The sequence below is a fragment of the Chiloscyllium plagiosum genome, chromosome 9, assembly GCF_004010195.1.
Source record: "Chiloscyllium plagiosum isolate BGI_BamShark_2017 chromosome 9, ASM401019v2, whole genome shotgun sequence".
Classification (NCBI taxonomy): Eukaryota; Metazoa; Chordata; class Chondrichthyes; order Orectolobiformes; family Hemiscylliidae; genus Chiloscyllium; species Chiloscyllium plagiosum.
The window spans coordinates 72,305,236-72,318,348 of NC_057718.1; the positions used below are offsets into that span (position 1 = coordinate 72,305,236).

The 13,113-nt window shown below is 41.7% G+C and overlaps 1 protein-coding gene across 1 annotated transcript in view; it reads right to left on the reverse strand.

Annotated features, from left to right (window-relative positions):
* Nucleotides 1-13,113, reverse strand: part of serac1 (serine active site containing 1) — a 141,888-nt gene that overhangs the window by 76,376 nt on the left and 52,399 nt on the right. Inside the window, exons 5-6 of the mRNA XM_043696192.1 lie at nucleotides 9,710-9,828; nucleotides 5,219-5,347 (exon numbers count right to left, since the gene is read on the reverse strand). The gene's annotated coding sequence lies outside the window, so the exon portion shown is untranslated. The remainder of the gene's footprint in view (nucleotides 1-5,218; nucleotides 5,348-9,709; nucleotides 9,829-13,113) is intronic.

Here is a 13,113-nt window from a genome sequence, read left to right on the forward strand (position 1 = left end):
AAGAAGACTATGTTATTAGATAGTCTTTATAAATCCGATAGAGAATGTAGTGTCCTACGACCAGTGGGGGTATCTTCCGTCAGTACTATTTATCATTTACTACATGATGAAGTATCGGGAGATATGGATAATCTGCTTAAAACATGGGATCAGGAATTGGGACTAGAAATCTCTACAGATATGTGGAATGACATTTGGGAAAACGCCAGATGAATCACCATCTGTAACAGAACTCAGGCTATCCAGCTGAAGATATTTCATAGGGCCCATATAGCACCGGATCGATTGGCAAAATTTAAGGCAGGGGCATCTCCAATGTGTCCCAAATGTAAATTAGAGGTGGGCACTCTTGTACATTGCCTATGGACCTGTCATAAGGTTGACAGAAATTTTAGGAACGGAAATTAAAGTGGACCCTGTATCTCTCCTTTTGGGCTTTTCGAACTTTCCCTCCCTGGATATGCACGGGAAGAGACTATTTTCTATTCTCTCTTTCTGTGCAAGGAAAAATATTTTGGTAAACTGGGTGGCTGAGGGCCCCCCTGGACTTTCAAATTGGCACAGATTAATTATGGAATGTATTCCCCTTGACTTCCTTACAAATATGGTGCACCGAAAGACCGAATTATTTTATAAAATATGGCAGCCCTTCTTGAATTATATGAATACAAGGGTTTTTATTTAATTGAGATTACAAACCTGGCTGGTCTGGGGCTCCTTGGGAGAGGAATCCTGCACAAATACGGGTTTTGTTACATTTGATGTTAACACATTCCGAGCATATATCTCACTACCCAATTTCTATGTTATCCATTTTTTTTGTTTTTTTTTCTCTTTCTTTTATTGAATAATGTAAGAGACTTAAATATACACTCTGGTTAGTTGTAGGTTAGATTAGTAGTTAGTTGAGTTTTGTTTTCTTTCTCTCTCTGTATTTCTCTTTTGTTAAACTTTGGTTATTATATATTTAAGATTTAATTGTATATCAATGTTTGTACTTAAGAGTTTTGTTTATTTTCGTAAACTTGTAAAAATGTTAAACTTCTAATAAAAATATCTATTTAAAAAAAAGATAAGCCCTCCAGTCCAGGCAGCATCCTGGTAAATCTCCTTTCTTGGTGTTTAGCTGAGATGTCATTGGAGCCTAATTACTGAGTGGGCCCCCTGTTGTTCTTCGGTGGGCAGACTTTATACAGTGGTCTTTCCCCACCGCGCCTTGGCGGCAGGTGCCCCAAGCTTCAGCACGTCCCTCAGCACATTGTCCTGGACCTTGGGATGTGCCAGTATGCAACACTCAGTCAGGGTCACGTCTTTTAGCTGGAAGACTAACAGGTTTTGGACAGACCAAAGAGCATTCTTCACCGAGTTGATGATCCTCCAGGCACAGTTGATGTCCGTCTCAGTGTGCAACCCGGGGAACAGACCATCGAGCACGGAGTCCCACGTCACGGAGCTGCTTGGGACAAACCTTGACAAACACCACTGCCTCCCCCTCCAGACTTCCTTCTGGATTTTAAAGCGAGTGTCAGGGATTTGTTTTACTTAACCACCAGAAGTTATTGAAAAGCAGGTTATACCATTTTTCACACTCCTTTTACAGATTATAGGAGAGGTGCTTCTCTTTGGATGTGTTAGTTTTGGTTCTCAGAGGGGAGTCAATCTCTGCTTTATAACTCTATCAACATTTTGGCACTGAGATCTTTTACGAGCAGGACTGGTAACTGGGTGGATGTTGAATTAATTAATTAAGGGCAGATTGGTGCTGGGTAGCCAATCACAGAGAATGTCAGCAAAAGAGAGGAAGATAAAAATGAACCAGTTCTGACAAGGGCTTTGAAGCCTTGAGTACATTTTGAAAAAGCTTCCGGACAATGCTGCTGTTTTTTGCTCACTCATTCTTTTGTTTTGATGCATTGTCGATTTGTTCTGATAAGAAAACCCCTCTCTAAGAAATGAGTGAATGATTCTTGAAGTTTACTGGCCGTGTTTGCATTTGTCAGTGACTTTGAAATTCAAGGAAATCGTACAGTTTAATTGGCTGTGAAAAGCTGCATTAACCAAGGATTTCTGAAGGCCTGAGTACCCATCATGAAACTGATGAACTGACAAATTACAATTCTTTATTTATTTCTCTTCATTTATCCTTTAAGTATGTATATGGGCAGGGGCTCTGGTTAAAGAAGACTAGGCTGATATTATTGATATTAAGTAGATTGTCTTGTTCAATAAGATCATAAGATACAGGAGCTGAATTACATTGTTTAGTCTATAGAGTCTGCTCTGCATTTTGATCATGGCTGGTACGTTTCTCAAGTCCATTCTCCAGCCTTCTCTCCATAACCCCCGATCCCCTTGTTGATCTAAAACCTATCTCGGTCTTAAATGCACTCAGTGACTTGGCCTCCACAGCCTTCTGGAGCAATGAGTTCCACAGATTAACCCCTCATCTAGCTGAAAAATGTCACTTTATTTCACTTCAAAAGGGTAGCATCTTCACTCTGAGACTGTGCCCTCAGGTCCTAGTCTCCACTATTCATGGAAACATCATCTTCACATCCACTTTAAGTTAGCCTCTCAGTATTCTCTAAGTTTCACTCAGACAACCCAACATTCTTCTAAACTCCATTTAGTACAGACCCAGCAACCTCAACTCCTCCTCATATGACAAGTCCTTCATGCTTGCAAACTTTTTTGGGACCTCCTCCAATGCCTTTCCTTAGATATCAGGCTTAAAACTGTTCTCAATATTCCAAATGCAGTCTGACCAGAGCCTGATACAGCCTCAACAGTACATCTCTACCCTTGTATTCTAGTACTCTTGAAATTAATGCTAACATTGCATTTGCCTTTCTGACTGCCAATTGAACCTGCATGTTAAACTTGAGATAATTCTGAACTAGGTCTCCCAAATGCCTTTGTGCTTCAGATTTCTGAAGCCTTTCCCCATTTAGAAAATAGTCTATGCCTCTTTTCTTCCCACCCAAGTGCACAGCCTCACACTTTCCCACATTCTATTTCATTTGTCACTTCTTTGCCAACTCTCCTACCCTGTTCAAGTCCTCCTCTAGCTTCTCTGCTTCCTCAACACTACTCTCTAGCTTTTCTTGTTGTTATTTATCCTCGTTCTACTAAAGTTACTTTTATAATAATTAAATTATCAATTTCTGTTCAATTTATAAACTTGGCGTCAAATATCTGTCTTTCTTAAAATGTGGAAAGGAACAACTGAGTGATTTTGATGGTCTTTGTTTAATTTTACTGTGTTACAAATCCAAGGATAGGTAAGCTGATTTTGTTTGGCTTACTGTCTCCATGTCATAGCACTTTAAGCAGAACAGTGATGTTATTGAAAACCAATACAACAGGCTGAAACAAAATATTACATCACATGGCACGGCAAGCACAGGGTATAAAGAAAGAACTTCATGTGCAACTGGCCGCTACAATTAGGGTAGAGCAGCCTGCTTCAGAAGACATGCCAGGAGAACTGTTAATGGACTGACTGCCTGAGACAGATCATGGTCCATGGCACTTCAAAGCATCTAGTGACATTGTGAGTACGTTCTATTGTTCAATAGTTTAAAAAGGTGTGCCACATTAAGTGAAATGGATGCAAGTTATTGAGTGGAGTTTTGTCTTGCACCCTACCTCTGCACCAGGAAGCCTAGCTTCAAGTCCTACCTGCTCCAGAGGTGTGCAATAACATTTGTTGATTAGAAAATATCCACAACTTATTGTGTGTAATTGATATCTGGGCCACAACCTTTAAACACAATGAGGGTATTACAGTATAACATACTGAACAGAAAGAAACTGATCAAATCTACATTCTAGAAAAAGGCAAATTTACATGGTGATATAATGTACCTTTATAAAGTTTGTAAATAAAATCAATTTTTGAAGAAGAATGGAATGGCAAACTATAGTTAAGAGAGATACAAAATACTGGGATCTTTTTTGCAAATCAAAGTTAAGAGGAGATCCAACATGAGATTGTAACACATTAGGGTTATTCGCATAAAACAGATTTCTTTGGTTGAGGAGTCAATGATGAAGGAGCCTCAATTTACTATGATCACTGAGGAGCAGAGAAGTTAGGTAAGCTTTCTCAATAAATTTTGGATGCTTTGTCACAGAGAGTAGTTAAAAAGAAATAATTGCACTTTCTGGAAAATTGTATAACTATTTGATGCAAAGGATGACCTAGGGAACTGAGGAAACAGCAGGTCAGCTGAGTTAATTTTAGATCATTCTAGCTAAGATATTGCAAGGTGGAGTAAAATACAATGATAGTATACAGACAATTGCTCAACAGTACTTCTGACAATGTAATATTTGCACAGTATTGTCAGCCTAGTACGTTTGAAGTGATGAATGGGTCCGTCCACCTCCGAGGAGAAAGTGATGATTGCACATGCTGAAGATCAGAGTTGTGAGTATGGTGCTAGAAAAGCACAGCAGATGAGGCAGCATCCAAGGGATAGGAGAATCAACACTTTGGGCACAAGCCCTTCATCAGGAAGGGCTTATGCACGAAACATCGATTCTCCAGCTCCTTTGCTGCTGCCCAACCTGACGCGCTTTTCCAGCACCATACACTTGACCCCGTATACTTCTGACTCAAGAGGCAAGAATATTACTAAAGTCAATTTGGAACTGAAAGATCTTCTTTCAATCTGCATTACGAAGCTTAAATTAATTAGACACTCCTGTTCAGGATTTTGCAATATCTGATATTATTTAATGTTATAGAGTCATAAAGATGTACAGCATGGAAACAGACCCTTCGGTCCAACCTGTCCATGCCGACCAGATATCCCAACCCAATCTAGTCCCACCTGCCAGCACCCGGCCCATATCCCTCCAAACACTTCCTATTCATATACCCAAATGCCTCTTAAACGTTAATTATACCAGCCTCCACCACGTCGTCTGGCAGCTCATTCCATACACGTACCACCATCTGCGTGTAAAAGTTGCCCCTTAGATCTCTTTTATATCCTAAACCTATGCCCTCTCGTTCTGGACTTCCCGACCCCGGGAAAAGACTTTGTCTATTTATCCTATCCAATCCCTTTAGATGTGATGTAACCGTCGACCATTAGGGATGTCTTATACACTTTAATTATCACCTAAAAAAAAAATCAACTTGTCTAGACATGGTAAATTTTTCTGTAGATTGCAAAAGAATAAACAAAATTGGATTATTGAAACTTACCCTTTGTGCTGACAAAGACTGATTACTTTCTCGTAGAGCAAGAGAAGTAAAGTACTGCACACACTGATCCACTTCAGATTGTGGTAGAGAGGCCAGCAGATTTCTGAGCTCATCTTCAATGCAGGAGTTCTACACACAGGAAACACAAGAACAGGATTTTATATATAAAAACACAATTAATTGCCTGGAAGGCTGCTTAATGACAAAAGTTTTGGAAAATTATACATTGCCTCCAGGTTCACAAGATGCTGAATGGGTTCAGAAAAGATATACAACGATGTTGCCAGGATTGGAAGATTTGAGTTATAGGGAGAGGCTGAACAGGCCGGGGTTGTTTTCCCTGAAGTGTCAGAGGCTAAAGGATGACCTTATAGAGGTTTATAAAATCGTGAGGGGCATGGATAGGATAAATAGACAAAGTCTTTTCCCTGGGGTGGGGAGAGGGGAAATATATAAAAGGGACCTAAGGGGCAACGTTTTCATGCAGAGGGTGGTGTACGTATGGAATGAGTTGATTTAAAAGGCATCTGGATGGGTATACGAACAGGAAACGTTTAGAGGAATACGCGCCATGTGCTGGGAAATGGGACTAGATTAGGTTCAGATAACTAGTCGGCATGGAGGAGTTGGACAAAGGGTCTGTTACCGTGCTGTAAATCTCTATGAATTGAGAATGTGTTGATGGAAAAAGCACAAGCAGGTCAGGCAGCATCCAAGGAGCAGGAAAATCGACATTTCGGGCTGAAGTCCTTCATCAGGAAAGAGACTGGGAGCCTTTGAGGTGGGGAGATAAATGGGAGGGGAGGGTTGGGGTGTGGGGCTGGGAGAAGGTAGCTGAAAGGGCAATGGTTGGATCGAGGTGGGGGTAAAGGTGATATGTCAGAGAGGAGGGTGGAGCGAATAGGTGGGAAGGAAGATTGACAGGTGGGACAGGTCATGAGGGCAGTGCTGAGCTGGAAGGTTGGAACTGGGGTAAGGTGGGGGGAGGGGTAATGAGGAAACTAATGAAGTCCACATTGATGCCTGTTTTAAAAAAATTCTCAAGGTCAAGGACCAGGCTCGCAGGAAAGTAGTCTGACACAGAACATTCTGGTCACATACAGATAAGAAGATTCACACGGGAAGGTGTGTAATAAGATTCACACGGGACTAAGCGACACCTTCCATTTTCGGTTAGATTCACACATGTATTGGGACACAATTTTAACCCTTTCACCACAATGCCCTGGGGTTGAAGGATTCCGAGGCAGAAGAAAAGGCGTTCTTCCTCCAGGCGCTGGGTGGTGAGGGAGTGGCGATGGAGGAGTCCAGGACCTGCATGTCCTTGGCAGACTAGGAGGAGGAGTTGAAATGTTCGGCTGCGGGGTGGTGGGGTTGATTGGTGAGGATGTCCCAGAGATGTTCTCTAAAGCACTCTGACAGAAGACGTGCAGTCTCCCCAATGTAAAGGAGATTGCATCGGGAACAATGGATACAATAAATGACATGTGTGGAGGTGCAAGTGAAACGTTGATGGATGTGGAAGGCTCCTTTGGGGCCTTGGACGGAGGTGGGGGGGGGTGTGGGCACAGGTTTTGCAATTCCTGTGGTGGCAGGGGGAAGGTGCCAGGAAGGGAGGGTGGCGTGGGCCTGACCAGGTAGTCATGGAGGGAACAGTCTTTGCTGAAAGCAGATAGAGGTGGGGAGGGAAATATATCCCTCATCATCCGCCAACATTTCCGCCACCTAAAAACGGACCCTACCATCATGAATATATTTCTTTCCCCATCCCTATCCGCAAAGACCGTTCCCTCTGCGAATACCTGGTCAGATCTGCGTCCACTAACAAGCCACCCTCCCTTCCTGGCACCTTCCCCTGCTACCGCAGGAATTGCAAAACCTGCACTCACACCTCCCCCCTTACCTCCAAGGTCCCGAAGGAGGCTTCCACATCCAAAGTTTCACCTGCACTTCCACATGTCATTTATTGTATTCGTTGCTCCTGATGCGGTCTCCTCTGGCCTCTTAGGTCAAAATTGCTGGAAGTAGCCAAAAACATAAGCTCCAGAAATGCAGTTGTCACATTTGGATTCAATGTCACAAGAAGCTCAAATATCACGACTGCGCTGATTGACATCCCATCTTCAAATGTCAACTCCACACTCTGCCTCTCTCAGCATCCAATTGCAGAGCACAACTTTAACCAATTCATCTTACACTGATGTGGAGGTGCAGGTGTTGGACGGAGGTGGACAAAGTTAAAAATCACACAATATCAGATTATAGTCCAACAGGTTTATTTGGAAGTACAGGACTAACTTTCAGAGCACTGCTCCTTCATCAGGTAGCTAGTGGAATAGGATGATAGGACACAGAATTTATAGCAAAAGATCATAGTGTCATACAGTGATGCGATATATTGAACAAATCTAGATTGCTGTTAAATCTTTCATCTTTTAGAACAGGTTTTAATTCATTAATATGTAAATCCCAGGACTGCTTTCAAGTCACATTCCAGACATAACAAGGTCTTATAGAAAAAAGGTGACATCTCAGCTCAGACAATGCATTAAAGGTGTGAGCTCCTAAGTTATTGCAAGTGTGTCAGTAGTACATCAATTATCTCTGCTTTTCAAGCTCTGTCAGACAATGCTTCCTCCAGTTTACCCGCAAAGTTAATCAAACTGAGTTTTGAAAATTTCCTTAAAACTAGAGGGAGAACTCTGCCACTTGCTGGAAATCCTTTGCACTCCCGGTTCCATGTTTTAAGTATAGCAAAGAATCTGCTTTGTCCTTGACTTGTATTATTTACTAATATTACATCCCAAATCTTCATTGCTTCTGTTTCAAATCCATTCCTGGTCAAGAGCTCTCACATCTTGTCATGACTTGCTGGGGTATGATTTGGAGGTGTTTACCACAACTGTTGACTGTCATCACACTCTCAACTATCAGAACATTTAGTGACAAGTACCAGGTATAGCAGGAGAAGTGGTGATAGCACAAGTATAGGCAGCCCCATGGTCTGATGCTAACTCCCTGCTTGTTCTCCTCCAGATTGTGATTGTACAGGGTGGAAGATTCTCCTTCCGTGGGATGGTAAGAAGCAATACCCCCAACTGACGAAGTATGACTATACTGGAAGGTCAATAAACAAGTAGTATTGGCTTGTTGTTGTCAGCTTTCATTTTTGGTAATATATGCATGCGGCATGCATGAATACAAGAAACAGTCGTCTGTTGTGAGTTCTTAACATGCTCATGGAACCTGTTTATGAATCTGCATAACTTTCCACAATGTGGGCAAGGACTGAACTACAGACCCACAAAATGCTGAATGACTTTATGCGTTGAGGGCAAGTAAAACTTAACATTAGAATGGCCACGTGCTATGGAGATAATTAGACATAAGACTGCATGAGTGCATTGTGTGCATTCACCATGACAACTCAGGAATCCTCAACATCCCAAGGTTTTGGGAGGCTGACAGATGGGTTGGAAAGGTTAAAGGACACAGGACATGCAGCATGAGGCACAGCTGAAAAGCACTAAAGCCTGTGGAAATCAAGGGTTTAATCCCTCCAAATTCCTCTGCATAGTATTTTCCCATTATAGTCTTTTTCTACGATGAAAACAATGCACAAGAGAGGACAAGATCATTTCACACATTGCACTGCCCTTGCCCAACTCTCTATCCTTGAGCCATGGCCTCCTGCCTTTGGTTCCCCTTCAGTCATGCCTGGCCATCCATTTAACAGCTGAATGGCAAGATAGCCATCAAATCACAGCATTTCCCTGAGTGTTGAAGCACTGACTGAGAACTCCACAGCATTGCCTCTGCTTTTGAGCTGCAGCTTGAGCCCAACCCAGTTATTCTCAGAACAACTTGGGTTCCAAATCAGCCATGATGAAGACCTTCAACCTGTACTTTTGTTGCTGCTTGGTCAAGGTCTGTGATCTGGAGGGGCTCAGGATTAAGTAATTGACTGCTGAGTACATAAAATAATAACATAATTTGAAACAGATTTTCATATCTTATGATGGACCGTATTATGCAAAGTTTATGAATTACTTATTACTTACCTTATTCAATACAAAACATTGACAAATCAAATATCACCATGTTCTATGAGCTGTCCAAAGGAATCATCATCCTCATTTAGGAAACTGGTGAACAGCACCATGTATTTAAAAATCTAGAATACAATTATGCTACTATGGTAAGGGTTATAAACCACAAACACAAATGTCAATGCAAATCCAGATTTAAATCTGGTAAAATGGCATTGCCACTCCCTTCTCCACGGAACTTCATTCAACTTTGTTTCTGCAATTCTGATTACCATTAATTCTAGAATGGCCCTACAGCTGTAGCATCAGCATGAATTGAAACGGCTTCACACCAGCTTTACTGCTGCTATATAAATATATACTAATTCAACTCCACTTTACACAAACAGTATCACTTTGCTGAAAATGACAGATAACAAGCAATACAAATAGATTTACTGACCTCAATTATTCTTGGTGATGGAGGATGTAAAAAAAAGCGAAAGTCAACATCCTGTGATCGGGCTAGCCCAATGCTTGTTTTCTGATCTAATGCTTGGGCCAGCGTTCTGTACTGATAATCTGCAAACAAAGAAAATATATGCTATTATGGTAAGGGTCATACAAAGCAGCTTTGCTTGCACAAACACAAATGTCAATGCAAATCCAGATTTAAATCTGGTAAAATGTCATTGCCACTCCCTCCTCCAAGGAACTTCATTCAACTTTGTTTCTGCAAATCTGATTACCATTAATTCTGTGGTTAGCACTCCTGCCTCACAGCGCCAGAGACCCGGGTTCAATTCCCGCCTCGGGAAACTGTCTGTGTGGAGTTTGCACATTCTCCATGTCTGCATGGGTTTCCTCCGGGTGCTCCAGTTTCCTCCCACAGTCCAAAAATGTGCAGGTTAGGTGAATTGGCCATGCTAAATTGCCCGTAGTGTTAGGTGAAGAGGTAAATGTAGGGGAATGGATCTGGTGGGTTGCTCTTCGGAGGGTTGGTGTGGATTTGTTGGGCCAAAGGGCCTGTTTCCACACTGTCAGTAAGTACGTAATCTTAATACTAATACTGTGTTGATAGTGAACACTCTACTAAACCAATTTTCACGCAAAGTTAGAATGATATTATATTTTTATGAGAAATTACAAACCATTACAAATCGTACAACACTGGACACTCTTCATCATGTCTTTGCTACTGCTATTGGAAGCATTAACAAATAATCCCTTTTGTACTTTTCCTATCCCCCTTCAAACTTCCCCCTTTCATGTGTTTGTTCTTTTAACATTATATTTGAACCTACTTCCAGTACCCTTTCAGTGAGTGCTTTCCAGATCATAAACAACCAATACATCAAGAAATTTCATCTTATTTCCCCATCGGATCTTTTTTAACAAATGCTTTAGATCTTTGTATTAATCAATAATTCTCCCGCAAGTGGAAGAAGCTTCTCCATTTCTTTTTTATCAAAGCACCTCATAATTTAGAATGTCTCTTTTAAAACATCCAATTATACTCTGCTTGAAGAAGAATAATTCCAGCTTCTCTGGTCTTACCAATTAATTATAGTTTCTGATAGCTTTTTTCTTTAAATTCCCTCCAAAGCCTTGACATTTGACTGAAAGTATGATATCCAGAATTGGACAAAATAATGTTGCTGAGGTCTAAACAGTTATATCTATAAAGGTTAATATAATTTCTTATTTTTAAAGCCAAGGACCTCAAGTGCTTTAACAACCTGGTCCAATCTGTAGTGATTATACTGAGATCAGCTATGTGGATTTCATAGAATATGAGTTCCTGATTGGGGCTGTCAACCTGGCCCAATTAACAGACGTGTCAGGGGTTCTGTTCACTCCTGGAGCCAGCTATGAGCTAGCAGTGGACCCGTAGCTTTTTCAATTAGTGCTGGGTCTGCTACTTTTCATCATTTATATAAATGATTTGGGTGTGAGCATAACAAGTATAATTAGTAAGTTTGCAGATGACACCAAAATTGGAGGTGTAGTGTACAGCAAAGAAGGTTACCTCAGATTACAATGGGATTTTGATCAGATGGGCCAATGGGTTGAGATGTGGCAGATGGTGTTTAATCTAGATAAATGTGAGGTGCTGCATTTTGGGAAAGCAAATCTTAGCAGGACTTATACACTTAATGCTAAGGTCCTAGGGAATGTTGCTGAACAAAGAGACCTTGGAGTACAGGTTCATAGCTCCTTGAAAGTGGAGTCGCAGGTAGATAGGATAGTGAAGGAGGCATTTGGTATGCTTTCCTTTATTGATCAGAGTACTGAGTACAGGAATTGGGAGGTCATGTTGCAGCTGTACAGGACATTGGTTAGGCCACTGTTGGAATATTGCATGCAATTCTGGTCTCCTTCCTAGCTGAAGGACGTTGTGAAACTTGAAAGGGTTCAGAAAAGATTTACAAGGATGTTGCCAGGGTTGGAGGATTTGAGCTATAGGGAGAGGTTGAATAGGCTAGGGCTGTTTTCCCTGTAGTGTTGGAAGCTGAGGGGTGACCTTATAGAGGTTTATAAAATCATGAGGAGCATGGATAGGATAAATAGACAAAGTTTTTTCCCTGGAGTGGGGGAGTCCAGAACTGGAAGGCATAGGTTTAGGGTGAGAGGGGAAAGATATAAAAGGGGCAATGTTTTCACGCAGAGGATGGTACATGTATGGAATGAGCTGCTGGAGGAAGTGGTGGAGGCTAGTACAATTGCAAAATTTAAAAAGCATCTGGACGGGTATATGAATAGGAAGGGTTTGGATGGATTTGGGCCAGGTGCTGGCAGGTGGGACTAGATTGGGTTGGGATATCTGGTCGGCATGGACAAGTTGGACCGTGCTGTACATCTCCATGACTATGACCTGAGGCACCCTAGAAAGTCCACCGACAAATAGTTTGGAACAGCTAAATTGCTTAGCAACATCCAATCAGAACTAATCAAAAGAAACGTCTGGTTCAATAGTCACCCAGTTCTAAAGGAGGTTGATACTGGTGTGGCTGCATAAGTGATCACTGAACTAGACTTTACCAAAATTTGCTTTGGATTCCAACAATTAAGTTTTTGTAACACCTCGGCCAGGCTGAGAATGTATACCAGGGAACCCCAGATTAAGGGTACAACTTTGGTCCCGGTCTCTTATGAAAGGCAACAAGTTTAGTTAGTCTAGTAGGCTTGGGTCCAAGCTTGAAGGGAGGAATTGGTTGAGAAAGATTCAACTTGATTGGATTACCATCTTTTGATGAGAAAATGGCTGCCTAAGTGAAATCCTAATGAAATACCTACAAGTTTTTTTTCTCTCAGTAAAGTCTAGGGACTATTAAACAGTCCAAGGCCACTTTACATGTTGACCATGAAGCAATTCGAAAATGCTGCAAGGCCTGTCCAGTGCCATTTGTCTTGCGTGAAGAAGTAGAGGCAGAAATCAGGATGCTGGAAAGCAAGGCAATAATCAAACCAGTACAGTTTGCAGAATGGGCAGCACCGGTCATACCAAATGACTAGGGTAGGAATAGGTCCAGTCAAGGATAGTAGTGGGAAGTTGCGTGTGGCGGCTGAAGAGATTGGGGAGACACTGAATGAATACTTTTCGTCAGTGTTCAATCAGGAACAGGACATTGTTGTCAGTGCGAATACTGAGTCACAATTAAGTAGAATGGATGGCTTTGAGGTATGTAGAGATGAGGTGTTGGAAATTCTGGAAAGGGTGAAAATAGATAAGTCCCCTGGGCCTGATGGCATTTATCCTAGGATTCTCTGGGAAGCAAGGCAGGAGATTGCAGAGCCATTGGCCTTGATTTTTATATCCTCGTTGTCTACAGGAATAGTGCCAGTAGACTGGAGGATAGCAAATGT